The sequence below is a fragment of the Lygodium microphyllum genome, chromosome 27, assembly GCF_053477565.2.
Source record: "Lygodium microphyllum isolate KBCC chromosome 27, Lygodium_microphyllum_v1.1.10, whole genome shotgun sequence".
NCBI classification, from domain to species: Eukaryota; Viridiplantae; Streptophyta; class Polypodiopsida; order Schizaeales; family Lygodiaceae; genus Lygodium; species Lygodium microphyllum.
In genome coordinates, this window is record NC_141161.1 from 108,500,888 (window position 1) to 108,527,556 (window position 26,669).

The 26,669-nt window shown below is 37.5% G+C and overlaps 1 pseudogene across 1 annotated transcript; it reads right to left on the bottom strand.

Annotated features, from left to right (window-relative positions):
- Positions 1–2,931: 2,931 nt before the first annotated feature.
- Positions 2,932–26,669, bottom strand: LOC148012699 (uridine 5'-monophosphate synthase-like; annotated as a pseudogene). The gene is made up of 4 exons (XR_015689058.1): positions 26,309–26,669; positions 4,033–4,854; positions 3,397–3,511; positions 2,932–3,320 (listed from the first exon to the last, which is right to left on the bottom strand). The product of XR_015689058.1 is annotated as a uridine 5'-monophosphate synthase-like (transcript).

The following is a 26,669-nucleotide window of genomic DNA, read 5'->3' on the forward strand; positions in this document are numbered from 1 at the left end:
AACCATGTGGGTATCACTATGTGGGTGACATTGCTGGGTCATGTAGAGGGTAACTACTAATGATGCTGCAATTCTGGACATTGATATTTCTTTGCTCCTGGCTGCCTTAGATGGTCCTCCAATGGCTGTAGATCAAACCAACAATATCTTCTTCCTCTCTCTTGCAGGAGGCTGAGTGAACTAAATCCATCTCTCAAGCCCCCAAAAATGTCTCTTCAGTTTGCATGGGCATTTTTGCCAAGTGGTAGCCTTCTAAACCCATTTTCCAGCATTATCCAGCTGCTAATTAATTTTCAAATTTAATCATTCAAAAAATTAATTTCAGTCCAAAATTAAATGTGCCCATCCATAATTAGCTTTCCTAGGCCATTTGCAACTTGGAGTACTCCCCAACCTTTAGTGAACCTTAGATTTAAATATTAGTGCTTGCCATACACTCTGTGTTTCTCCCCGCGATCCCTACTATCTCCCTGATATGGTATGAGTGCATGCCATCCCATCATTTTTCTTGAGAAGAACAAGGCAAGCAAAAGGAAGGGAAGAAGAGGTCCAAGAAATCAAAGTAATCTTCTGACTTTGATACAAATACAAAAGGGAACCACAACGGGTATTCAAAGTATCCACACTATGGGAAGACCTCACACCTTCAAAAGAAGTGTTGGAAAAAATACCCTCACCTTCGCCCAACCATCAACTTCAAGCTCCATTTTGAAAATCCTACATGTTTTCAACTTAGGATTTCATCTTCTCTCAATCCATGGCCTTACTAGACTAGGTACTTAAGTTGTCTTCACCAAGAAAGCCATACTCACTACAGATTCTTCTTCAAGGGCCATTCTTATGACAAGTTGATAGGATTTGTAGTTGTATAGGTTCCATGCCCCTTCTTGTAAAGGGCCCTCTGAGGTAGTTTCCTGATGCCCCCTTCATTCCCATTTGTGTACCATGCATCAACAGATTCCACCCCACCCCCACCATATATTTTGGTCGTTTCCTCGGACCCCCATCCCTTTCAAAGGGGAACAATATCAAAGATGCAACTCTAGATTCCCTAGCCTTTGTGTTTTAGAGAGGGATACCCAAGATTGTGAGGAACTTCTTCAAGGATTACAATCCTCCACAAGCCTTTTCTTCATGTGACGGTCTCTTTCCTTCATCATCGAGATACCATCCCATACCACTTGCATGCCTATTCCATGGCCCTTTGTCCCTATTGTTCTTTTACTTCTTGGTTGGCATTCATCATTGATGGACTTCATCGATAGTGGCACTCCTACCACCCTTGGATCTAGTCCATCTTCTTTGGCCTCCCACCACATCTAGGATCTAAGAGGGGATATTAGCAATCATGTCTATCATGTCTCGTCATCTCCTACCTATGTGTCCGAGCTTAAGTGTTTATTGGAAGTTGCACCAATACATTTCATTTCTATCGTGATGGCCACTTTGGCAATGGGCAAGCTCACCTAGGTGCCAATATTTTGGGCCTAGTCGATTGATATACTAGTTGAGACTACAACTTGCCCATTTATAGGTAGCTTGCCCCCTCACTCCACTAATCCATCATCCACTCTTCATTCATCCAGCCCTCCTCATTCTATCTCATCCCCCTCTAGCACCCACACAAATGCTCCGAGCTGCATGTTGGGACTAACTATTGCAACCTTGTTAACTATTGCTTCTAACTCTTAAGTTTCTTTCAAGCCTCCTCTATACTCTCCAAGTTCACTTTCCTTTCCATTATGCCCTCTCACAAAACAATTTGGCTACCTACATCCTATGATCCTTTTCTACAAAACATGTTGCTCATCATTTCCCTTTTCAAGTGATCCACTACTACACATTCTCAAATGTCACCATTTCTAGCCTGTGCAAGTTGCCCCATCATCATTGTCTAACTATTGCTACTACATTTGGGATTCGTCTCAATGCAACATCCTCTTGGAGCTATTTCCAACATCTCTAACTCCATCAACTCACCTCCAATCCTAGCCCTCCAGACATGAAGATCAAAGGCCTCCTTGTACATACTTCATTTTGATACACTCTTCTCTCATTGAGCATTCAATTAGATTGTATTGCCATATGCCTTGTAAAAATTGTGCCTTCTCTATTGCCCTAGCATTTCCTTAGAAGTGACCCTTCTCACAACAAGATTGATAATCTTTTGAACTTTCTACTCAAGAATCCAAATAGACTTTGCAAGTAAAATATTTAGCATCTAAAAGACCCCAAACATAACAATTGAATTGTGATCCAAGTTAAGGAGATGGTTCTAAGTACAAGTTTGTCTAGATTGCACCAAAATCCTAGCCTTGCACAAGCTGAAATAGGTCAAGCAATGTTCACATCTCAAGCCCACGACACCACAAAGAGGAAAACAAGTTCAATAATCCACATAAGAATGATGGATGATCACAATACTTTGAGACTCCCCCTTCAACACCCCTTTGAACCTATGATTTCTTGGTGTTCTATAATACCAAATAGCACTATGAAGAATTTGACATTCTCCAATATCCCTTTGACATAATATTTTAACTCTGGAGTCTGTCCAATGGCTGCTTTAGCAACCACTCCAGTGAGCAGCCTACTAGACATAGATGTAATAAGTGCAACCACTATAGTAGGTGCATTTTTTGCATCTAGCCTATTAGACAACCTCATCTTTTCTAGATGCAAAAAATGCACCTACTAGACATAGATGCACTTGACTAACTAATGCACTGACAACTGTCTGCGCCCAGCCTAGCTATGGTCTTTTGTTGCCCTTAGTTAAGAGGTGGGCCTACTAATTACATATTTGGCAAGTGATGGTGAATACCTCAGTCTCTCATAACTCGTACTGCAACTGCCTTGATCGAATATTGTGGTGATGTTCCTAACCAAGGCCTTTACAATAGTAAACTCACATAACCTGCACATGACAGCATCCACCAGATAAGTATATACAACCGAAACATGTAAAGATGGCTTCAATTGTACCACACACAGGTCCAATCAGACAGCTCCTTGAAGAAATGCTCCTCTTTGTCTAGATGATTGTACTAATGTGGAGCAAATTATTGCATCAAGAAGGTCTCTGGACTTGAAGTGTTAGTATATTTAAGTTCCAAGGAACAATTAAAAGGCATACATTTTGTTTTTCCTTGAACTGTTGTGTTTTCCAATTATGTAACTTGAAATCAATGTAAAGGACAGAAAAGCTCACATTGATCGATTGCTTGTGTTATTGGTTAAGTTATACCATCAAATCTCACTATTGTTCTAACTGAATAGAGAATAGAGAGAGAAACATGGGGCACTTCAGGTCAATCATCCTGAACAACACAAGAATTCAACAATTAGCTCGCAGTTCAATCTCACACAAACAATCAAAAAAGCACAGATACCAACCCAAACAGTGGAGTAGTAAGGGATCACAACCACAGGCAACAATATAATCAGCCTTTGCAAAGCAGTCCCAGCTCTCCACAACAGGTGTAGCAGCAAAAACACAAGGTGCAGCCATCTATAACAATAGAAAACAGGTTTCATGATTCGAGAATGATGTCATCCAGCTGTAGAAGAAGCTCCACAGTAGAAAATGTAGGTTACATCAGCTCAGATTAGCAGGTAAATAGGTCACCCAACATGAAGCAGGTTGGGAAGCAGCAAATGCAAAGATTGCAGACATGTAATCAATGTAAATACAGCAGCCAAAACAGTCATTTTTTATACTATGTGAGAATGCACAAATGAACAGAAGTGATAAAAGACAAATCGTGAAAATAGTGAAGAACAAGAACTCAAAAGCGAATGATGAATGGGCAATAGGATCCATAAATGAAAGCATCAGATGTACAGTACAGTGCTACAGAAATACCAACATGTGTGATGACCAGCAGTGCATTCAGTCTCCCTCTCTCCAAGTGGATGTAATCGAATACAACAATACTAAGTGAGTGGAAAGGGGCATATAAATAGGCCATAGCATCAGACAGAAGACAAGAAGTTACCATCCTCATCTTGATGAAAAAAGCTTATACATACCTTTTCAGATATAACCAACAACTCTTCTGTTGTGTCACATTTGCAACCAATGACAAGTTGCTCTTCTTCCTCTCCATGAGCTCAAAACGTCTCTTTGCTGTTGCGTTCTGTGCAAGAAGAGCACGTTGGCTGTAAGACATCCTGCTCTTAGGAGGATGGGGAACCTGCCTTTGTGCTGGACCTCGCAAGGAAGTCTGTTCTGCCAAAAACTGCTGCATAGAGGCAGCCACATCTTCGTTTAGCTTCCTATGCTACACGAGCACCTCCACCATCTGAATCAGCTCGAGCGCAGTATGAAGCTTCACGCCATTCTGGTTCAGGGTTGCACGGCCCCCCTACTGTTTGTTGATCAGCACAATAGCATCGGTGAGACATTAGTGAGCGGAGCGACAGTCTTGAGGACAAAGGCGCCGTTGGTGACGAGGTCCTCAAGGACTAGCCAGGACTGGCCAGGGCAAAAGACGCCCTCGATGGACTTGCATGTGACGTAGTCCTTGACCTCCTTCTGGTGCAAGACAATGGGAACGGCCCGAGCGAGGGAGATGGCGGTGGCAATGGGGAGTGCGGTGTAGGGGACGCCACAGATGACGTCGAAGTAGAGGGAGGAAACGGTGCACCAGATGGCCTGTGCAACCTGCACAAGCACGTCAGGGAAGAAGACGATGAAACGGTGGTTGATGTATCTGGGGGAGGTGATGTCGCTCTTGAGCTTGAAGCTCCTGAATTTGATTGCCTCAGCCTCATGAAGAGCTAGCACAAGCTTGTCGAGCTCGGAGAGATGTCCATGGTGGCTCGCTCGCCCTCTCTCTCTCTCTGTGTTAGCTCAACAAACTGATGTCAAACAAGTAGATTTCGATACTTTGAGTATACCCTTGTAGCTCTAAGGTTACGTTATTTGTAACACACAACATTAATGCAACCACATCTTAACTAGCAGAATTATTTAAATTATGAAAGAATGATTGTTGGTTCTATTTATGAAATGTCACAAGTAGCAAAATATCCTGGTCTCAGTGTTCATGAAAAATACTTTTGGTAGCAAATACAAAAACCTTTAACTTATAACTTTGGAAGGATTCTTGAATCAAATTACATGTATTTTTTCATTTTTATAACTAAAAATTTTCAAGGGTTCAAGGTTTAAAACCTTCTTCTTTAAAAATTGAGGGTATTTTTGAAATTTTTTCAATTCACTTTACATTAAATCTTGGATTTTTGGTGAACACTCCTCAAGCTATAGTTTTTTGTTTACTTCTTCTCCCATATGGAAGCCCTAGCATTTGTTTTGAGCAGGGATTCAAGAATTTCCACTGAGAAAAAATTCACAAAAACCATTAATTGCTTTGTTTCTAAACCAGGCCCAATGGATAAAGTTGAGTTGTATTGTATTTGTCTCCTTTTCCTACTTGTCAATTTGGAATGTTCTAGAGAAAGCACGCTTGGGGGAAGATGATGACTACGAAGAAGAAGATTATGAATTTGATCCTATCTTTAGGTTATATGCTCCACTACAAGATATAGGAAATATACCGATGTCTAAAGTGATGAAAATCCAACTTAGTAGCTGCATTATCTTCCTTAGCATCAATAAGAGAACCAAGAAAATCATGCACAATGACATCTTCATTACAAAAGCCATAATCCTTGAGCCTAGATTCTACAAATGTGGCTTCTTAACATGAGTGGAAGACAATGATTGGCTGATCTTCTTGCCTTCTATGCAAAGAGGGGGGGTGCTATCCATACTAAGATGCGATTTACTACTACACTATTGTACCACTTCTATTTCGACCACTATCCATGGTAGTTTACAAGGTTGAGTGAGTTGAGAAACCTCTTGATTGCCCTCCCCCAACACTTCTAATATGCCTTAATGTAGCCAATGCCTAATTTTAAGGACTCTTTTTTTCCAATATCCACAACTCATAACTCATAAAGTGGGCCACTTTACTCAAGATAGTGAGCCACTTAACTTGAATAAAGTGTGTCTAATTTTTTGGAGCCATTCACTACCTTGCCACGCACCATTTTACTAGCATATGCCCTAAAGGGCAATGCCAATAAAATTGCAAGGAGAGGGAACAACTATGAATGCTTTGCCTCACCCAACAAAAGCACCTATGTTGCCTATAATCCTCAAACTTGGAAGTTTTCTAGATTTTAATGTGAACACAAGGTAAATTCACATTGATGAAAAGCTATGATAGAATCCACCCCCCCCCCTCCCACATGCTAGTTGTAAATATTTGTCTCGTGAGAATATATATGCCTTTAAGTATTGATTCCCCTCCCCCCATCTTCCCCCCACTCATCCCCTTACCACCCCACACACCCCCCCCTGTCTCCCTAAAAAAGTATGCTTCTGAATTTTTTTTAATAAAAAGACCCCTAATGTAAATTTTACATGAGGTGCATTTATAAACCCCTTCTGTTTTTGGAAAACTGTAAGTCAACATAATAAAAATACCCTTTCTTTTGAACTCACGTGGTATATTACATGTTCTATAAGGTGACCCCCCCGAGTCATCAGGTGAGATTAGATAAATCTGACATATTCAAGATTGGATTTAGAACACAATTTGGTCATTATGAATTTCTAGTGATGCCTTTTGGATTTACTAACGCACCTGCTACATTTAGTAGAATGACAAACCGCATATTTTTGAAATATCAACATTGTATTATAGTATTCTTTGATGATATCCTGGTATTCAGTAAAAATGAGAAAGAACATTATGAACATCTGTCTTTGGTTTTCAAGTTGTTGAAAGATAATCAATTGTATGCTAATCCGGAAAAGAGTGAGTTCTTTCAAGAAAAAATTGAATATTTAGGCCATATTGTGTCATCAGAAGGTATTAAGGTTGATCCTAAGAAGATAGAAGCAATATTGAACCGGCCTATACCCAAAAATGTGCATGAGTTACATTTTTTTCTAGGTCTTGCTAGTTTTTATAGGAAATTTGTGTGAAAAAATTTCATTACTTGCTTTGCCTTTGACTAAACTTTTAAAGAAAGGTATTGTTTATCATTGGTCTGATAATCAACAGAAATCTTTTGATTTATTGAAACATGCATTAACCCATGCTCCTGTATTACAACTACCTGATTTTAATAGACTATTCTTTTTAGTAGTTACTGATGCTAGCAGATCTAGAATAGGAGCCGTACTTATGCAAGATAATCATCCTATAGCCTATTCTAGCTGTAAATTGAAACCCTCCGAACTTAAATATTCCACATATGATAAAGAATTGTTAGCTGTTGTACAAGCTTTAAGACAATGGAAACATTACTTAATGGGTTCTAAGTTTATGATTAAGACTGACCAACAAAGCATTAGACATCTCCTTAGTCAACACCAAATATTTGAGCAACATATCAAATGGGCAGCTTTTATTCAGAGTTTTCATCCTCTTATTCAATATCAACCAGGTATAGAAAATGTAGTAGCCAATGCATTAAGTAGAAGACCGACCATTCATAATATATATGTTATATCATTTGATTTTCTAACCCCTATGAAAGATACTTATCATCAAGACATTACTTTTCATGCTGATTGAAATAAATTAGTTGAAAATAACTAGATTCCTATTGATTCACTGTCTTACAATGATGGATTCATGTTTTATGAAAAGAGATTATGTGTTACAGTTCCATTTAGATCCTTTGTTTTGAATGAGATTCATTGTCCTCCATATCAAGGTCATAGAGGTATCATATCTACTTTACGTACATTGACTGAAGATTTTTATTGGCCACATATAGACACTGATGTATCTAACTTTGTTTCTGAATGTTTGGTCTGTCAAAGAGTTAAGAGACATCATGGTAAACAGTATGGATTACTTATGCCTTTATCTATTCCATCAAGACCATGGGAACAGATTTCTATGGATTTATTACTGGTTTACCTAATACTAAAGCTAACCATGATATGATTTGGACTATAGTAGACAAGTTTAGTAAACAAGCATATTTCATTCCATGTAAGAAAACTTTAACAGCATCTCAGGCAGCACAATTGTTTTTGAAAACTGTTTTCACTAATTATGGATTACCAAAAGTTATTGTTTTAAACCGTGATTCTAGATTTTGTAACAACTTTTGGATTACTTTGTTTGCTAACCTAAGAACAAAGATTGATTTCTCATCTGCATTTCATCCTGAAACTAATGGACAAACAGAAGTCACTAACAGTACTATTTTATATCTTTTACGTGCTTAAACTATTTCTAAACCACAGACATGGGATACACATTTGCATTTACTGCAATTTGCATATAACAATATACCACACACAGCTACAAAGAAAGTACCATTTGAAGTGATTTATGGTTATAGATTGTCTACACCTGTTGCATCTCTATCAAATAGAATTTAGAGTGCTGATAATATTGCTAATATGCACACTACTATTTTTGATGAGGTTAAAGACATGATTGCCAAAGCCCAGCAATCATATACAAAACAAGCCAATAAAAAAAAACAGGCCATGAATTTCAAAGTTAACGACTATGTTTGATTGAGAATAGAAAAACGTAGATTACAAAGTGTAGATAAATACCCAGTTGTGAAATTAGCACCTAGATTCTATGGACCATTTAAGATCATTCACAAAATCAATGACAATGCATTCAAGTTAGAACTACCACCTCATTGGAAAATTCACAATACTTTTCACATTACTTTATTATGACCCTTTAGAGGCCAATTACCTGTTTATCCTGTTTATGAAAACCCACCTTTGTTAGATAAAGAGACTGAAATACTTGAGCCTGAAGCTATCATAGATAGTGACTTTATGACCACTAGAACTGGCCGTAGATATTCTAGATATTTGGTGAAGTTTAAAAACCATCCTATTGAAGAGGCCCAATGGATGCACGCTAGAGACTTAAATGCTTTTCCCACTCTGTTAGCTCCACATTGAGTTAATAGCAATTAAGGACAATTGCTATCCCACCCCGGGGGTATGATGCCAGGAGACGTATTTCACGGTGGATTCTGTGAGGTTTTACGATGGATTCCGTAAACTTTTTTGACTGGGGCTCATACGCAAAGTGGATTCTTTATGCGAGAAGTTGATGGGGATGCCTATCCTTTTCGGGCGTTTCATTAATTTAGTGTGTACATGGGTGTTTCCATAGTAGATGATTCTGCAAAATACATATTAAATTAATAAATGTTTATGAGTTTAGAGTGCGCACTCATGATAAATTAAGGTTAGGATTGATTTCTAACCAGCTGATTTATTTATGTAGCTGAAGAGACTGCTAGGTATTCACTTTTGTCGGTTTAATTGTATTATTTCACTAATGATTATGAATGCTTCAGTTGATGTGTAGAGATAGCAGTAGTGGCGGAGGAAAGCATTGGAGGATAGCGTGTATTCGAGTTATTACTTATATTTTGATGGGCGCATACTTTAGGCATGGTGCCTATATTTTGTCGTGCCTATTTATTAAGGCATTGGATATTTATTATTTTGTATGCGCATGGGCGTACGATTATGATATTTGTATTTGGACATTGTATTAGGTATGCCTGACTGTTTGGGCGCCCGTCCATTAGCTTTATTTCTATTTTGTACTAAAGCAAACTCAAAAGCCAAAAGCGTGCTATTTTGTAATTTGGGCTATTATTTGAGCTTGAAGATGATTAATACATAAAATACATGCTTTGTGGAGCGCTCACACAAGGCATGGGGGAAGATTGCACCCAATTGGTCTCTTCTTCATGTCATGCATGCTTTCTACCTTGAGTTTTGTGCAAAAAGTAGAGTTCTTTTGTTCTTGGGGACCTTCCGGCGTTCACTACGCGAGTATACAGCATCCGATTTGTGCACCACTACCACTACCACTACCACCACTACTACTACGACAACCACAAAAATAACAAACAAGAAAATAAGAAATTAAACAACAACTACCACTACCACTACCACTACCACTACCACTACCACTACCACGACTACCACAACAACAACAAACAATAAAAAAAGAAAAGAAGAAATAAAACAACAACAACAATAACAACAACCTCTCCCTCCTTCTCTCTCTCCCTCCCTCTCCCTCTCCCTCTCCCTCTCTTTCTCTCTTTCCCTATTATGTTTAATGTTTTCTCCCTCTCTCTCTCGTTCCTTCTTTCCTTTTCTCTCTTCCTCTCCCTCTCTCATTTCTTCTCCCTCCCTCTCCCTCTCCCTCTCTTTCTCTCTTTCCCTATTATGTTTAATGTTTTCTCCCTCTCTCTCCTGTTCCTTATTTCATTTTCTCTATTCCTCTCCCTCTCTCATTTCCTCTCCCTCTCTCAATACACATGATTTTTAACAAAAAGAAGTAAAAGAAAAAGCAAAAACACAAAAATAAAGCAAGAAGGAACAATGGACTCATCGTAAAGGCCTGAGGATGGATTCGACGACTCCTCTTCGTGACGGTGTCAAGTGTTTTTTTGAAAATTGAAAAGCCCTAGTAAAATTGTAGCTAGGTTTAATTTTTGTTAGCTTAGTTGTTTGCATGACTATTTGTTTTCTTATTTCGTAGTTGGATTTCTCTAGCCTAGGATTTGCTTCTGTCATTTTGTTTGATTTATTGAGTGCGAAACTTGATAGCCTTGGTCGAGCTTAGTATTGTTTTGGACAGGATGAAGCTTGTGTTCTTCAATAGCTACTAAACATTGAGGAGCTAGGCATGTTTTCCTGTCGAGACTTTTGCACATCATAGGGATTATGAGTTCGCAAGCACTTGACGTTGCACTTGTTGATATACTGCACTCAGGGGTCGTCTCCTGTTCTTATCAAATACTTCTATGCTATGGGTTGAGATTATGCACGTTTTGTACCATCATTAAGCACTAGCACGGCATTAAGTTCGCTACAACTATATGCAGTAAATTTTAGATGCATGTGCACATGAGAGAGTACCTATCATTGAGCATGTGCATTTCTTGCATGCACGATATTTGGGATTTTCATCACCAAGTTAGGAACCTCTGGTTGAGTGTGTAAGGAGGTTGGGTGAGTTTAGAGGGTTGTGAAGGACGCCCTCAATTGTGGGATGGGTTTTTCTTAGTTGGTCAACATCTTGAGGACCATCATTTTCTTGAGAGATTGTGAGAATTGGATGGGAGGACCAGAATATATCATATCTTTTTGAAGAGAGTTGAGAGGTGAGGATAAGAAATTTTAAATTAATCAAGAAATTTTGTTTGCATTTTTCATGTCACACGATCACATGTAGATAGTCTATGCACAATTTCTTCAATGCATACATTATTTTTGTGTGTAGCATCGATTGATTGGTTGCATATCATGGATCCAACATTGCATATTTTTCCAAATCATGAATGATTGGGCACGGAGTTCATTTCAGAAAACCATATTTCTACTAGGGCACACTGCATAAAAAACAAGTTCATATCCAGAGAATGTTTATTTTGAAGACTCAAGGATCAAAGGAAAGGGTCGTAAGTTTTATATCGTCAGCGAGTATTTCTTGAAGAAAAAGAGGACATGTGTGCTGAAAGTGTGTGCAATTACAAGAACAATAGGCCAAAGAAGGGAATAAGTCATCCATGATAAAAGATGAAGATAAATTATGCGATTTACAAAAATCAATATTTTTGTTTAATTTTGATCGATTTTCGTAATTTTGCTCACATAAGCTTGTCGATCAAATGCATTCCGATCGTTTTGAGTACCTAAACAACTATATTCGGAGTTCAAATGATGAAGTTATGATCCAAATAAGTTGCTAACAAGCATAGGGCAAAAAAAAAACGAAAATAGTGAAAAACATTAGACAAGCAAAAGCCAAAAGCTCAAAGTAAAAAGCCCAATGTGTGTGTGTGGATAGAAAACTATATAAGGAGATGAGAATGGAGAGTTAAGGGCCTTTCCCCTTGATTACAATTGTATTTTTTGAGAGAGGAGAGTGGAGGTCGCATGCTAGGGTGAGCTCTTGTCATGTCAATTTGGAAGTTGGAGCTTTTGGGTGTCAAAGCGCTGAGCATCGGCTCAAGGTTGCTAAGGTACGAGAATATATTTCACTTGATTTGTTGTCAAATTATTGGTATTTTCATTGTGTGGTTGTGTGATGCTCTATCTGCATACGGGTTTCAAATTTTTTTTGAGCTATAAGAGGTGTTGTTTTTTGTCTTGTTTTTATGTGTGGCTTGTGGTGTATTATCAAATATTTGAATTTTTCAAGTTGTGTTGTGCATTCAACAAAGTCAATTACCCCAACCAGCACTCTTTAACGTCTCATTATCGGGTTGTGAGTGAGGCTTGCTCTCGATCACCGCTTGCGTAACAACGACGGCTCCTCTTCGCCCTTCGTACACTTCCTTCTCTTCTTCGGGAACGGCAGCGGCGGCGGTGAGAAGCTTTCCTTCTCCCTCTTTCTCTCTTTCTCTCCCTCTCCCTTTCAAATGCAAGGTGGAGTTCGCTCTCCCTTTCGCTCTCTCTTTGGTTTACTTGTGCAAAATAATGCACTCGGGTTTTGGCCCGTGTTTTTTTCGTCTTAGCACCGTTGCTATTTGCAACGCAAATAGCGACGCCGCTATTTTGCATCAGAAAACGCCATTGCTATGCCTCCGTATCCTTATAGTGAGAAGCTCTTGAAGCCTATAAAAGAGGAGGCTCTCCTTGGGGGTGGGATAGGTTAAGGAAACATCACTTTGCATGTATCCAAGAGGAGAAGAGAAGGAGTAAGGGCTGCGAAAGCTCTACTGAAATCAAGTTCCAAGAGGTGAGGTAAGGATCACTTTGCATGCATGCAAGAGGAGAAGAGACGAAGCAAGTGTTGCGAAAGCTCTGCTCACAAATCAAGTTCCAAGAGGAGAAGAGAAGGTGCAAGTGCTGCAAAAGCTCTGCTGAAATTAATTTCCAAGAGGAGAAGAGAAGGTGCAAGTGCTGCGGAAGCTCTGCTAAAATCAAGCTCCAAGAGAAGATTGCTACACATATTGTATAGGAGAGAAGGTGCAAGTGATGCAGCAGCTCTACTAAAATCAAGCTCCAAGAGGAGAGCCCTACACATATTGTGTAATAGAGAAGGAGAGACTCAAGAAGGATGAAAATGTGCCACCTTCCAAGCTATGCAAGTGTTAGCTGGTTATATACAGTGCAAGGAACCGTGATCCTTTTCCCAATATCTACAAGTTAATAACTGGTTTGTGTGTAACGGAGGGGCTTGCTCCTTGTCAATAATATAACTCCACAAGGGGGGGGATTGGCCCATCTTCGAGTCCCTAGTGTGTTATCAATCTCTCTCTCTCTCTCTCTCTCTCTATATATATATATATATATATATATATATATATATATTCTCTCATCTGTTCTCTCTCTATACGAGCATAATATTCACCATATATCTTTTAAGTATATAAGAAAGTCAAGCATGTATATCGGATCTTATAACACCAAACATGATGAACATATGACCCCTCCAAAATACTAATTATTCCATTACATCTATATGGTAGTCTCTTAGGAATATCGAGCAAATACTCCCTCAATAATCCTTCTAAAAAATAGAATCCCCACTTAAAGTCATGACAGTTGGTGACGACTCCCTTCTCCTTGGCATCCCTTGCAAAGTTGTAGCTTGTTCTTTACATGTGTGACATCTTCCCCTTCCCTAACAATGATAGACATCCTAGAGTCCATTTCCATTCACAAATTTTCATATTCCAAATGGTACCTTGCTTCAAAAGAACTCTATTAGGTCATCAATTTAATCTCCGTGAAAGATAGAAATATAGAGCTTGGAATAGTCATAAAAATTTCCACAATTGGCATAACATTGAAAATATATGTGCATAGCTTGGTCTATGAGTGCATGTATAGCATCCACTATGCAAATACAATTCATTGAATACTTTAGAATCCTTAACCTCACCTCTTAAAACTGAGGGAAAAGAATAATTATTACATTTTTCCCCACCCACCCAAATCTCACAAACACTTATGTAACAATGGTTCTCATGATGTTGACTAGATTAACAACCCATGTTGCCATTGTAGGCATCCTTCACAACCCTCAAACTCACCCAACAACCTTTCCTCTCATCTTGAGATTCGTAATTCCGTGATGAATATCACATTTCTTGTGCATGTACAATAAAGGTGCTCTCTCAAGCACACATGCATCTAAGATTTAATTTATATAGCTACAACATGCATCATGTTGTGCTAGTGCTCAATGATAGTGTAATAAATTCACCAACCAAACCCATGGCATGGAATTAATTGAAAAAATAAGGAGACAACCCCGGAGTGTAGTGTATTTGATAGGTGCAACATGAAGTGCTCATGAACTTGTAATCCATGTGTTGTGCAAAGATATTGGCAAGAAATTCCACAAGTGGCATAACATTGGTTAACTCTATCATCTTTTGACTTCAGCAGTATACATATATACCAAGAATATTCATCTAGCACCACCTGAGCAAAAATATTTTATATGAAATAGACCACAATAATTACTTCCAAGCCTCCTTTACTTGGCAACGGTCAATTGTTTAGATATACATGCTTTTGTCGTAATGCAATGTGTCTTATAAAAAATATGATGTTGAAGATAAACTCCATGCTCAATCACACATAATTTGAAAAGAAGTGCAAAGTCATAACTTTCCATATAATCATATAAATAATGCTATATAGAATGATATGGATACATTGAAAATATATGTGCCTAGCCTAGTCTATGAGTGCATGTATATCATCCACTATGCAAATACAATTCATTGAATACTTTAGAATCCTTAACCTCACCTCTTAAAACTAAGCAAAAAGAATAATTATTTCATTTTTCTCCACCCATCCAAATCTCACAAACACTTATGTAATAGTGGTCCTCATGATGTTGACTAGATTAACAACCCATCTCGCCACTATAGGCATCCTTCACAACCCTCAAACTCACCCAACAACCTTTCCTCTTATCTTGAGATTCGTAATTCCATGATGAAAATCACATTTCTCGTGCATGTACAATAAAGGTGCTCTCTCAAGCACACGTGCATGTAAGATTTACTTCATATAGCTACAACATGCATCATATTGTGCTAGTGCTCAATGATGGTGTAATTAGTGCACCAACCAAACCCATGGCATGGAAGTAATTGAAAAAACAAGGAGACAACCCCGGATTGTAGTGTATTTGATAGGTGCAATGTGAAGTGCTCATGAACTGGTAATCCACGTGTTGTGCAAAGATATTGGCAAGAAATATACGTCATGAAGGGTGTCTAGTAGTTATAATCAAAATCCAACTCTAACCTATCTAAAAAATACCAATCTCATAGCCATATTAGTGGATCCCATTGGAGGTGGGGCTTCATTCTCCATTGAAATTAAAGTGTGAGCTATTTGTATTCATAGATTGTTGACTTTGATCCCAGGTAGTTATGGTTTGCTGAAGGAGACTGATTTTGGATGTTTATGGTGATTGTTGAGGTGACTACCTGGGATTAGTGATTTGAGTGAGCCCTATAGTCAAATCCTTGAAACAAAAGGTTGAGATGACCCATGCTTTAGTGAACTTCAAGTGCACGAACTTCTCAACATAACTGATACTACAGTCCACAAAATATTCAAATGGTATCCCAATAGTATTTTGATTTCAACCCCTTCTATGTTTGGTAAATGTAGAAGAATATTAGAATGCCTTTAGTCTTCACTATTAACATTGATCTACACCCTTTAAGCAATGAATAAGATTTTCCTCCATAGGGATTCAACTTAGCATATTGGGGAAGTTACTATATGTATATCCTCTACATCATGTGCAATAAAGGCCCTTTTATAAATATCCTTATTTGTGAATTTTTCATGAATAAAGCATAACCCTTTTCTTTTTAATTTGTAAATAACTCATTTATATTACACTCTTTTGTATGTTAAAAATATATAAAAATGGTATTAAAACAAAACCTTATTTTGAACCCCGTGATGCACACATATCTTCATGAGTAATTTACCCAAGCCTAGCATAAACTTTTTGGCTATAATAGTGTGGTTAACCCAACTTTCTATAGCAATAATAAGAAAGTATACCAAAATCAACTTGCTTGTTAATGAGTGCATCTACGACTATAACTTTAGCCATGGTCAACTTGAGGTAGAGGGATTTGGGTGGAGTTATAAGATTTTCCTACAATTCTAAGCTACTAAGAATCACTACCCTAGTGATAAAGCTTATTGTTGATATAGGGGAAAAGTTGATCAACAGCTAGATGTGTTACTACATTTATTACTTTGTTTGCTTATACCAAGTTTTTATAGCTATTACCATGATGGATTTGAGGGGAATGTCAAGTTTCTTCATGGGTAGATTATATAAATAATGCATTGGAAAGTAATATAGTTTAATGCAGCTTTTTGAGCTACTACCATGATGGATTTTAGGGAAGTGTCAAGTTTTTTCATGGGTAGTTTATGTAAATAATGCAATGGAACATAGTAAAGATTAAAACAACTTTTCTTAAAGTATCTAAAACTCTATCTCTCTAAGGTTTCAAACCCTACATTAGCTGTCCTATTATTTACAAAAATGTGATAGGGTCTGAGGCCTTATAGTTTAAGCTTCTATTTATGGCCTTTAAATAAGTGAGTACTTATCAAACCAGGCCTTGCATTGGGTCTTTTCAACAAATGTCAGATATGAGTTGCCAAAAATTGAGATTTTGTTAGGCTTTGAGGCTCAATAGGGCATTGGATCCATGCCTTACTACCTTTTCAACATTCTTCCACTATGATCTACCTTGAATATTCTATATATGAGACATTGAAAATTGGCAAATGCATTGATCAAGATAAACAATATGACAATGCAAGTCAATGGTAAAGGTAGTCTCAAGCCTATCATTTGTGTTCATTTGCACCACCTACTTGTAGCCAAATGTCTCATCCATGAAGTTATAAGCTTCCTTACTTGCCAATTGTTTGATCATCAATGCATGGCAACTAATAATGGTTTTGGTTAGTTTTGATATTGAGCTTTTTATAGTTGATGCATACTTGTATATTTACATTTTTTTAAAAATGCTATGAGAATGGGTGATACCTAGACCATATGCTCAATCTCATAAATAAATCCTTTTGTTTGCAAATTTTCTAGCTCCTATCAAATGTGATTGACAATATCAAGTTAAGTGCGATTGTATATGCCAACACTTGAGATTGTATGCCTTTGAGATTCGAGTAGTTTTATGAGAACATGTCATGGTATTCCTTTAGTAGATTAATGATATGTTCCTCTTCCATAGCATTTATGTCTGCACAATGTAGAGAGGTTTTGAAGGCTTCCCTTTTTCATTAAGGTTTACCCCCCTCACTTTCACTAGTGGATTTGTTAGTTCACCTTTCTCTCATGCCATTAAGTATAAAAATGACTTAATCTATTTTCTTGTATTTTATCTCTTAAGGAGATTTTGCAATTTTGTGATGTCACTTGATTCCAAATTCATTGTCTGATGATATGTTTTGGAGGTGCTTTCACCCAATATGGATTGGGATTTTTGTTTTAGCATTATGAAACTTTGTGAGTGGTAGAACTTCAAGGTTAGGATCATTACTCCCATCCATATTTGAGACAATGCTTTCTGTGGATGAAACATTGTGACGCATTATTGTGAAAATTGGATCTATTTCAAACAATGTTGGAAATGTCATCTTGTTGAAGAGGAGCAAGCACACATGAGATAACAGGAAGGATACAAGAAGTAGTTTCTTCTTTAGATGATGTTGATCCATGGATGCCATAATGTCATTGAAGGTGAACTATTGAGCACTGAAGGTGATCTTGTGGTAAATGGTTATACTATCAAGGAAATGGTGACATTTACTAGGAGTGTGGTCTTAGCATGAAGGGTTGCTGCTCTTTGGATGTCGGCTAAGATATTGGACAAATCCTTGTTGGCTTTTCACTATAAACATGTCTGAGAATCGAGTTCAAATGGAAGTGTGGACTGATAGGAAATTTGGGCCGATGTAGCTGGTCTTATTTGCATTGGTGTACTTCCTAGGATTTGAGGTATAGAGAGGTGGAACAACTTGCTGCGGATGAGGAAGCTTTATTGATATATAGCATGAATCAAAATACGGGTTTCAATATTTGGCAATGAGGACCAAAATCCATTCGATATTTTTGCAAGAAAAAGATAAACGACTAAAGCTAGAAAGCATAGCTTAAAGCTTTACCATTATTTTTTTCGTATGTTTGGTCAAAGGAAAGATCGCGAGGGGGAACTCAGAATGATTATCCGATTTTTGATGCAATTGAGAAAAACGAGGACAGCGGAACTTCGACATGGTTCGCAATAGAAGGTGGTTGGTTGGCGAATTCAGTGGACGTTGGAAATCTTGGAAGGATTGTAGAATTCTGGAGTTCTTTTGAATTTAAAAGATAACTACTCAGAATTCGCCTAAGCAAATTTCAAGTTTTGTGAGATCTTCGATCAAGCCACAACCTGTATTGGTGCTCTTTCTTACGTATCTTGGGTTGTGTGAGGGATTCATTCCTGATCCCTGCTCAGAATACAACGTCAAAGGATATATCAACTTATTTATGAGCTATTAGTAGGTTTGAGGTGGGAATCAAGTTAACATATCAATATCATGTTCACTCATTACTAAGTAATTCAACACACTCCAACAATTCTAACTTTGAGTTGAGAATAAATACATTAGCATCTATGAGAAAATCTTTTGTTTGAGGGTTCTACTAAGATTGAGGTGAAAATGAGAATCCACGGTAGCAAAACCAAATCATTCTCTATTATCATATATGCAATACATAAGTGCTCAAATATGTTGATGGGTGCATTTCATAACCTTTATTATTTCCGCATGAACCTCCTCTAAGAACCCATAAGGTGTGCACAGCTTTCGGGTGCATATTTGCATGCTTGACAAAGTAAATCAATGAGCAATATTCCAAATAAATTCCAATTTTAGTCTTTAAAAATACTTTGATATGTCTGGCATGCATTCATGTTAAGATAATTGGAATTCAATAAAAATTACCAATGTAGCTTAATGCTATTTTGACCACTTATACACATTTGAAATTTAATTTATGCTATCTAACAATATAGATAAACTCTTGTCCAATTTTGCTATCATATACACACATTGTTTCAAATATAGTCAAATAGGGCTTTCAAGAGCCAAATAAGTTTATTCATCATAGGAATAGTATATAAGTATTAACTTTATTCATGTAACTTTTTTTTTACAGTAAAATGATTTCCAATTGCATAATGTGACCTTGAAGTCATTATACCAATGCATGGATGAGGTTTTGTTCTACACCTTGAAGGCATAGTTCTTTGTAAAGTCAGCAACTCGCATCACCACATTATCTTACAAATTCTTTAAGCATTCTTTGAATTGAGTATATTGCCAATAACTTTGAAAGTTATGGGGGATAAAAACATTTAAATGCTATGAAAATATTGTGATAATGCCTTTCATAGGTGTTGCCTTGTAGACTTGTTTTTTACATGCCTTCATTTGATCTCCTCCTATGTCTTATGTGACATACTTAAAAGTCTTCAACTTTACCAGTTTCTTATTTTTTGCATTGAGCTCACAAGGACAAAAGAAAGATTCTGGACAAATCTTGCATGCTCATAGCAAGCATACAAGTGTGTGCCACTTGACCCTGATGGTTGCTTGGGCATATTACCAACCTTCACAATTTGAATATTGAAGAAAAGTTGGTTGCATGGGTAATGCACCTTTCCTTTGGATTTTTCGTGCAAACTAGACATAAACAATCACATTTATCTCCATGCAATGTTTTTGCAATCCTCCTCGTGGATGTCATTGTAAGTCAAATTAAATAAATTATTATATGGTAAACACAATAGCAAGTGTTTTTCTCCTCCATTTTTCTAACAAAAATGGGATTGCAACTCTAAAAAGCATGAAATATGATGTCAATGGAGGGATCTTTCTCTTTGTTCATGGAGAATTATGCCTACATCACTAGAATACAATAAACAAATTAATGAGGAATTACTAAGGACAAAAGATACTACTAGTAGTAGTTTCAATCAGTATAGTGTTTAGATAATAAGACTATCACTAAAAATCACACAATCTTAACAATCTAGACATATTTTTTATCATAGGGATGCATCTATAACAATAAACTATTTGCATCAATTGCATTCAAAGAATCTTTAAAAAACCCTTTATCGTAAACAGTTCATTTAAGAAAATAAGGCAAAGGTAAGTTATATTATGAAGATATTAACATGGGATGTAGACATACCTTAATAAGGTCTAGGTATTGATAATGATAAAATCTGTAGTTTTTTTGCCTACAAACATCCTTCGTGTTTGGAGATGCCCTTGTGTTGCTTGTCCAAAATTGAATGATAGATTGAACAACCTCTTTACTTAGACAATTCGTCCTACATTCTTTGTCGTTGTCTGTCCATTTGAACTTGTTAGCTTGTACATTATTTCTTCAAAGCCCTTAGTTTGATACCAACAACTTTAGCAACTCTCCTATCACTATATTCCCTTCTTGCTACATTGTTAGCAACCATGTGAAGTCCTCTCTTTACAGGTAGCTTATTTGTACTTTCCATACATTTGACCATGCCTAGTGATATCTTGATGTTCTCTATAATTTTGTCTGGAATTTTCCAGTCCGGGGACATTGTCCTCTTCATAATTCCTTGTAGCTCTCAATGTCCTAAAATCCTGTGAAGAATCTATGATTTTTCTTCTCTGTCAAACTACTCCTAATGTTGAGGAAGTAGTGACTATAGATAATACAATATCACGATTGCTTCTATTAGAAATCTTTGAATATCTAGCTGATGATCTCATGGATACATATGACTCAGTTGACATTTCTTCAATATCTCTAGACATATGTAATTGAGATAAAGAATGAGTGTGTTAGGGGGAGGCGTAAAGAGGAAGAGATCTCAGGGGAGGTGAAGAGCCACAAAGAGGGGGGTCAAGTGAAAGGGAGAGGTAGAGTGAGAGACAAATATACAGAAGTAAGATTATGTGGTAATAATACTGGAGCATAAACTTGGCAGGGAGGGAGGTGAAAGAAACTACCATACATGTACAAAATCGAAACTTCTATTGCTTTGGCCGAACTTATAAAGGTGCTTTTGCATTATTATTCCATTGTTACACCAACCACACCTTTAGGTCTCTCATCATGAACTGCTATCCACACCTCTTCTAGAGGATATCGTGAATTTATGGAGCTTATTCAAGTAATGTTGTGTTGATCACAACCTCTACATAGCTAGGCAACCTAACTTTCAGTAAGTCTACACTTGCCATCCTATTGTAGCTATAATGGAAACCAATTTCTACATTCCAAATGAGCGTGTTTACTAGATTAGAATGTCACTTGGCCCTCAAAAGTTTCCCTTTTTTGTCACCTACTCTCCAAATTCGTGTTCTCACTAACATAGGTAATCTTGGAGATTTTGCACATTTGTTTGGCTACCAAGCATGCTACCCTACTTCTATCTAGTCCTTGAAAGTTAATCTAGATAGGTGGCATTATCATTTCTATAGCTTGATTTGTGTTTTCAACCTTGTATATGGACTGCACTATTGTTGCTTTCTCCGTCATATAAATTCTAGATTGTTGCTTCGTTTTAGGAATTCATTCGATTATTACAACTCACTTTAACATCCTCAACCACCTTTACCCTATTCCTAGAAATATAGATGTTTGAGTCCCCATCGATTATATTATCATCCATTCACACATTCATTAGCATTCTTCATATTCTGTTCTCCATGTTAAGGTACACTTAACATTTTTGTGTTTGGGAATCTTTTTTAGTTTGCAAGAGAACACTTTAAGGTTTTAGGGGCTATAGCTATAATATCATATGCAATGACACTTAACTAAATCCTAAAGCTCTTTTATTCCCATTTTCTCTCCGTTTCTATTTAAAGTTAGCCGATGGTTATTCTTTAGATATCATTGTTCCTTCTTTTTTGAGAAAAAGGAGTTAACCACACAAGGTTAGACAAAAAGAAAAAATGTCATTTTGGGAATGATCAACCTTATGTGTTTGGCTAGTCCTTTCATTAGCTCTCGCAATATATAGCTTAGCTCCCATTAGATATGCTCATCTTAATGAGAATTAGAAATGGTTAGTTCTTCTATTATATTGTCAATTATGCATATTTAGTAGAAAAATCCTTACTATATTCTTGGCAAAAAGCACTAATGTTTTAAAGTTCCTCTTAATGAGAATAATAATTTTTACTATTTTCCTCTTGAATTTTTATTTATACCAATGGGTTATCTTTATAGTTTAGTCCTTTTCTTTAGCTTTATTTATTACCTCCATTCTTTATACATGGCTTATTTTACCAGTAGCTTTCCATTTTACTTGTGTTTTCACTAAAAGTTAAAATTTTTAGCAAATTTTTGATGTTTTTGCTTGCTTAACTTCATTTTTTTGAACCTACTTAGATATTGATTCATGCTTTACTTATCTAGGATTACTATTTTCTACTGCATTGTATTGCAATGTAAGTTTTTTTAATGCTAGATTTCCTATTTTTTGTGTGGCTTGCAATGGCAAGAATTGGATTGGCTTGGCTACAAGCAACCTCTTCAAAGGCAGTGTTCTTTTAGTAGTCTCATGCAAGCAAATCAATTACTTGCATCCAAGGCACAATCCGGCTCACATTAGGTGCTTGCAAGTTTCTCATGTGGTTGGATGCTAGTGGCAATCAGTTAGAGGGTAGCATTTCTACGAGCTTGCCAAGCAATCATGCAAGGTGGAATGCTACATAAGATGTAATAAAGTAAAATAAATACCTAGTAAAGCATAGGTTCAGCATTAGGTTGGGGTGGAGTATAAAAGGCTAAGAATGTAATTGTGCACACATGTTCTTGGACCTCCCTCAATAGCTAAGGGGTGAGTACCTTGCTCCACCATTGCAAAAGTTGGGTATCTTACTGCTACACTACAAGAGAAAGGCCCTATAGACGCGCACTGTACACGCGAAAAAGCAGCTGCGTTTATAAGCACGTGTATCAGCGCGTCTATTCACGCTAGTATAAAAAACGCATCTATATATCTGCGTTTATAAACGCGCTTATAGATGCGAAAATAAACGCACATATTTTTCATTTCTCATAAAGTCCCTGAATATGACCAAACCTCTTAATAGCTAGTATTTGTTTGAATAGGGCATGATTGGATACGGCATGATTGGATGTATATACGACATAATTACACCTGGATCATAAGCTAGGACATGATATACGTGTATAGGATCATACGGACATGTATAGGATCATACAGACATGATATACATGTATATAGGACATGATATACATGTATAGGGCATATACATGCATAGGACATGCTATACATTACCAACTTTACTTCTTTCTGAGTATTACAAATATACATCCAATCATTCAAAGCTTATTATATATATTTGATTTCATGCCCTATATACATCCAATCATGCCCTATACAAATGTGATTGGATAGGGCATGATGATTGGATGTATATATAGATCAAAGGTTGACTTGTGCATTTGCAATATATATATATATATATATATAGAGAGAGAGAGAGAGATAACTAATCAATACACTCACATGTCTCATTTGTTGTGCACTTAACCTAGCCATGCATGCCAATTCATAGCATGAGTAGATTGATATAAATCAATTGGCTTGTGCATGTGCAAGCTATTCCAATCATGTCAAGGTGCACTTATAGCTCACATATAATTTTAGATAAGGTGGACCACATGTAGCCAATGTGCACATGTCCTCTTTTCATCATCTTTAGCCAGTGTGTCCACTTGTTGGCGACTAAAATAGATCACTATAAGGATACTTTGCAATACCAACAAGCCAACTACAAATCTCTTATCTATGAAATGTATAAGTAAATTAACTTGGTTAATTTGATGAGGCCAAGTTTTCCTTCCATGGACAGTGTGGTTGGCTATATCCTACTTCAAGGTGATAGGAACTTACAAAAGTCAATGGAGCATCCTAAAAATGATGATACTCTAATTGCTAAATCAAGTCACTTCACGTACATATCTTTGATTGATTGATGGATAATATGCCTTTCTCTATCTCTTTCGTATACACCTTCATTGCATTATCTCTCTCTAGCTAAAAACCATTTGTGCTTTATCCACCTATTGATACTTGCATGCAATTGTAAGTGGGATGGTCTAGTAAGTCACTACATATGTGCCAATTGACTTGCCAATGTGTTATCTCTTATCCTCAAGCTTTGTTATATATGTCACCACATAGGTCAATTGATTCCCTAAATTGTTCCTGCGCGTCTGTAAGCGCGTGTAATAGGCATTATCTGCACATATACATGTGCAATTACACGCTGTCGAAGGGTTTGTGAAAGCAAAGTCGCATCTTCAGAAGACCTTGAAAAATTTCAGGATAAAAGATCAAACAGATGAGATGAATAAGCAAGATGAGGAAATAAAACCAAGGCTCTGTTTTATTTTGTCCAAATATTTCTTGTTGATGTACTCTTTTAACAAAAACACAATTTTGTCCCTTATAGATGCAATATTGCATGTTTTAACTCAATTCGTCCTTTTACTGTTGCTATAACAGCCCACAGGGAGCAGGCTAAGAACACCTATCCAAAGGTTCCAAAGGTGATAAGACATCACATGGGCTAAAGGACAACCTGTCCAACTCATCTGTCCATCTGAAACTCTTCTTTCTTCTGATCACAATAATCACTTTTTAGTGGCTAACTGATACAACCAGGCCTGCTAGACGGAGTTTTCTTGTCTGCCCAAAAGCCTTATTTGCAGGCACAAAAGAAGATCTAAGTGATAGCCTGTATGGAAGATAGGAATTTCAAAGCTCAATTGTGACTGAAGTCCAAGAGCACAGCAGTGCCCATTTCATAAGGATGCTCAGATGACCATAAAAAACCTGCGCAGAGCTCCTTCGAAATGAAGTAAAATGCCTACTCTATGAGAAAGTAAAGGTACCCTGTTTTAATGACATTGCTTCTCTGTAAAGCAGTAAAAACAAAAAAAAACCAAGAATTTATAGTCCTTATCATCTATATCTGTCTCCTGTCATATGTTAAGATAAGGTGAGAGAGGTAGCCCTCAAGGCACAATAGAATAGGGGCATGGAGCAATGTCAAAGTTCTGCTTCAAGCACGGATGAGTATCTAGCATACTCAGATTTGGAATTGGATTCTTGAAATTCATGCCATTCTTGCATTTGGCACATTGAGCTCACCCGCCATATCAACGAATGCAATCAGATGGCTTGTATTGCCAGCCAGCAATTATCTTTCCACATCTGTTCTTTGTGATCACAGGAAACACACAGAAAGCTCCAACACCAAGCTCAGGATTGAATGCACAAACTTGCGCTGTGAACACTTTAGTGGAGGTATTCATGTTAAATTCCACAAATGTATTGGGTTTCAAGGCATCCCTCTGCCAGTGGAATGCAGCTTGCCATTCTAGAGCGAGAAGCGAGCTGGTTCGGTCGATTGATAACCGGTGGTACCAAAACCACAGGTGGAGGTCGCCATTGCACATTCCCCATCACTTAACGCACTTCCTTCCCTCCTCCAAGCAGTTTACAACACAGTCCCTCCATGAATCTCCTGATTGTGATTAGTCGAGATTTTTCTTCTGAGCCGTAGCAACCACAGAAGTATGCGCCTGACGATGTAGTATTAAGGACAGTTTGACTCCATCTCCTAAAACATCCTTGGAATTCTTTTAATGTCGACAGCAGCTTTTTCTGAGCTCAAATCTTCTGCCAAGATGGATTAATCGTCCGTGGTGGATGACTAGTGATTATTTTTCCATGGAAGCTCAGAGCGGAAATTTTCTCTGCCATTTTTACAGACCGATAAATCGTTTTTCTCCAGCCGGTTTGTCCATGATGTTTTTTTCTTCTTTTGTCGCTCATCTCCCATCCATTCCCTCCAAATAGCAGCAGAGTACCATCTATCTTTACCCCTCTTTTCCATGTTGGATCAAAAGCATTCATTAGCCACCATTTTTGAAATTTCCTGCGCCCCCCATGCCATCCTATTTTCCTCCCAATTCCTCTACATTCCTTTCCTCCTTTCGCCTTCTGATTCCCAAAAAAAAAAACTCCCCCCCAAATTCGATTCAAAAACAAAAGCTCCTCCTTGTCCTCAGAAAAACAAAACAGCCAATAAAGCTCTCTACAGCCCGAAATATCCCCGACTTAGTGCAAGCCCAAAAAGGCCGACTTCCACAAAGAAGAATATAAGTAATAACTCCAATGCTCCAAACATCAGCCTCTGTGCTGTATGATCGATGAAGAACTTCAGGTGCAACATAGTAGGCACTTCCCATGATGTCATTAAGTCTCTCCTCTGGCTTGACAAAAACCGGCAGACCAAAATCAATAGCCTTCATTGATGCAGCTTCATCCTTCGTTGTGAAAAGAAAATTCTCTGGCTTCAGATCTCGATGGACAACACCTTGCAAGTGGCAGAAGGATACTATGTTCAAAATTTGAACCACAATAACTTTTGCATCCTCCTCAGAGTATCTTCCGCCCCGTGAGAGAATGCGATCCAATAGCTCTCCTCCCTCGCAAAGTTCCAT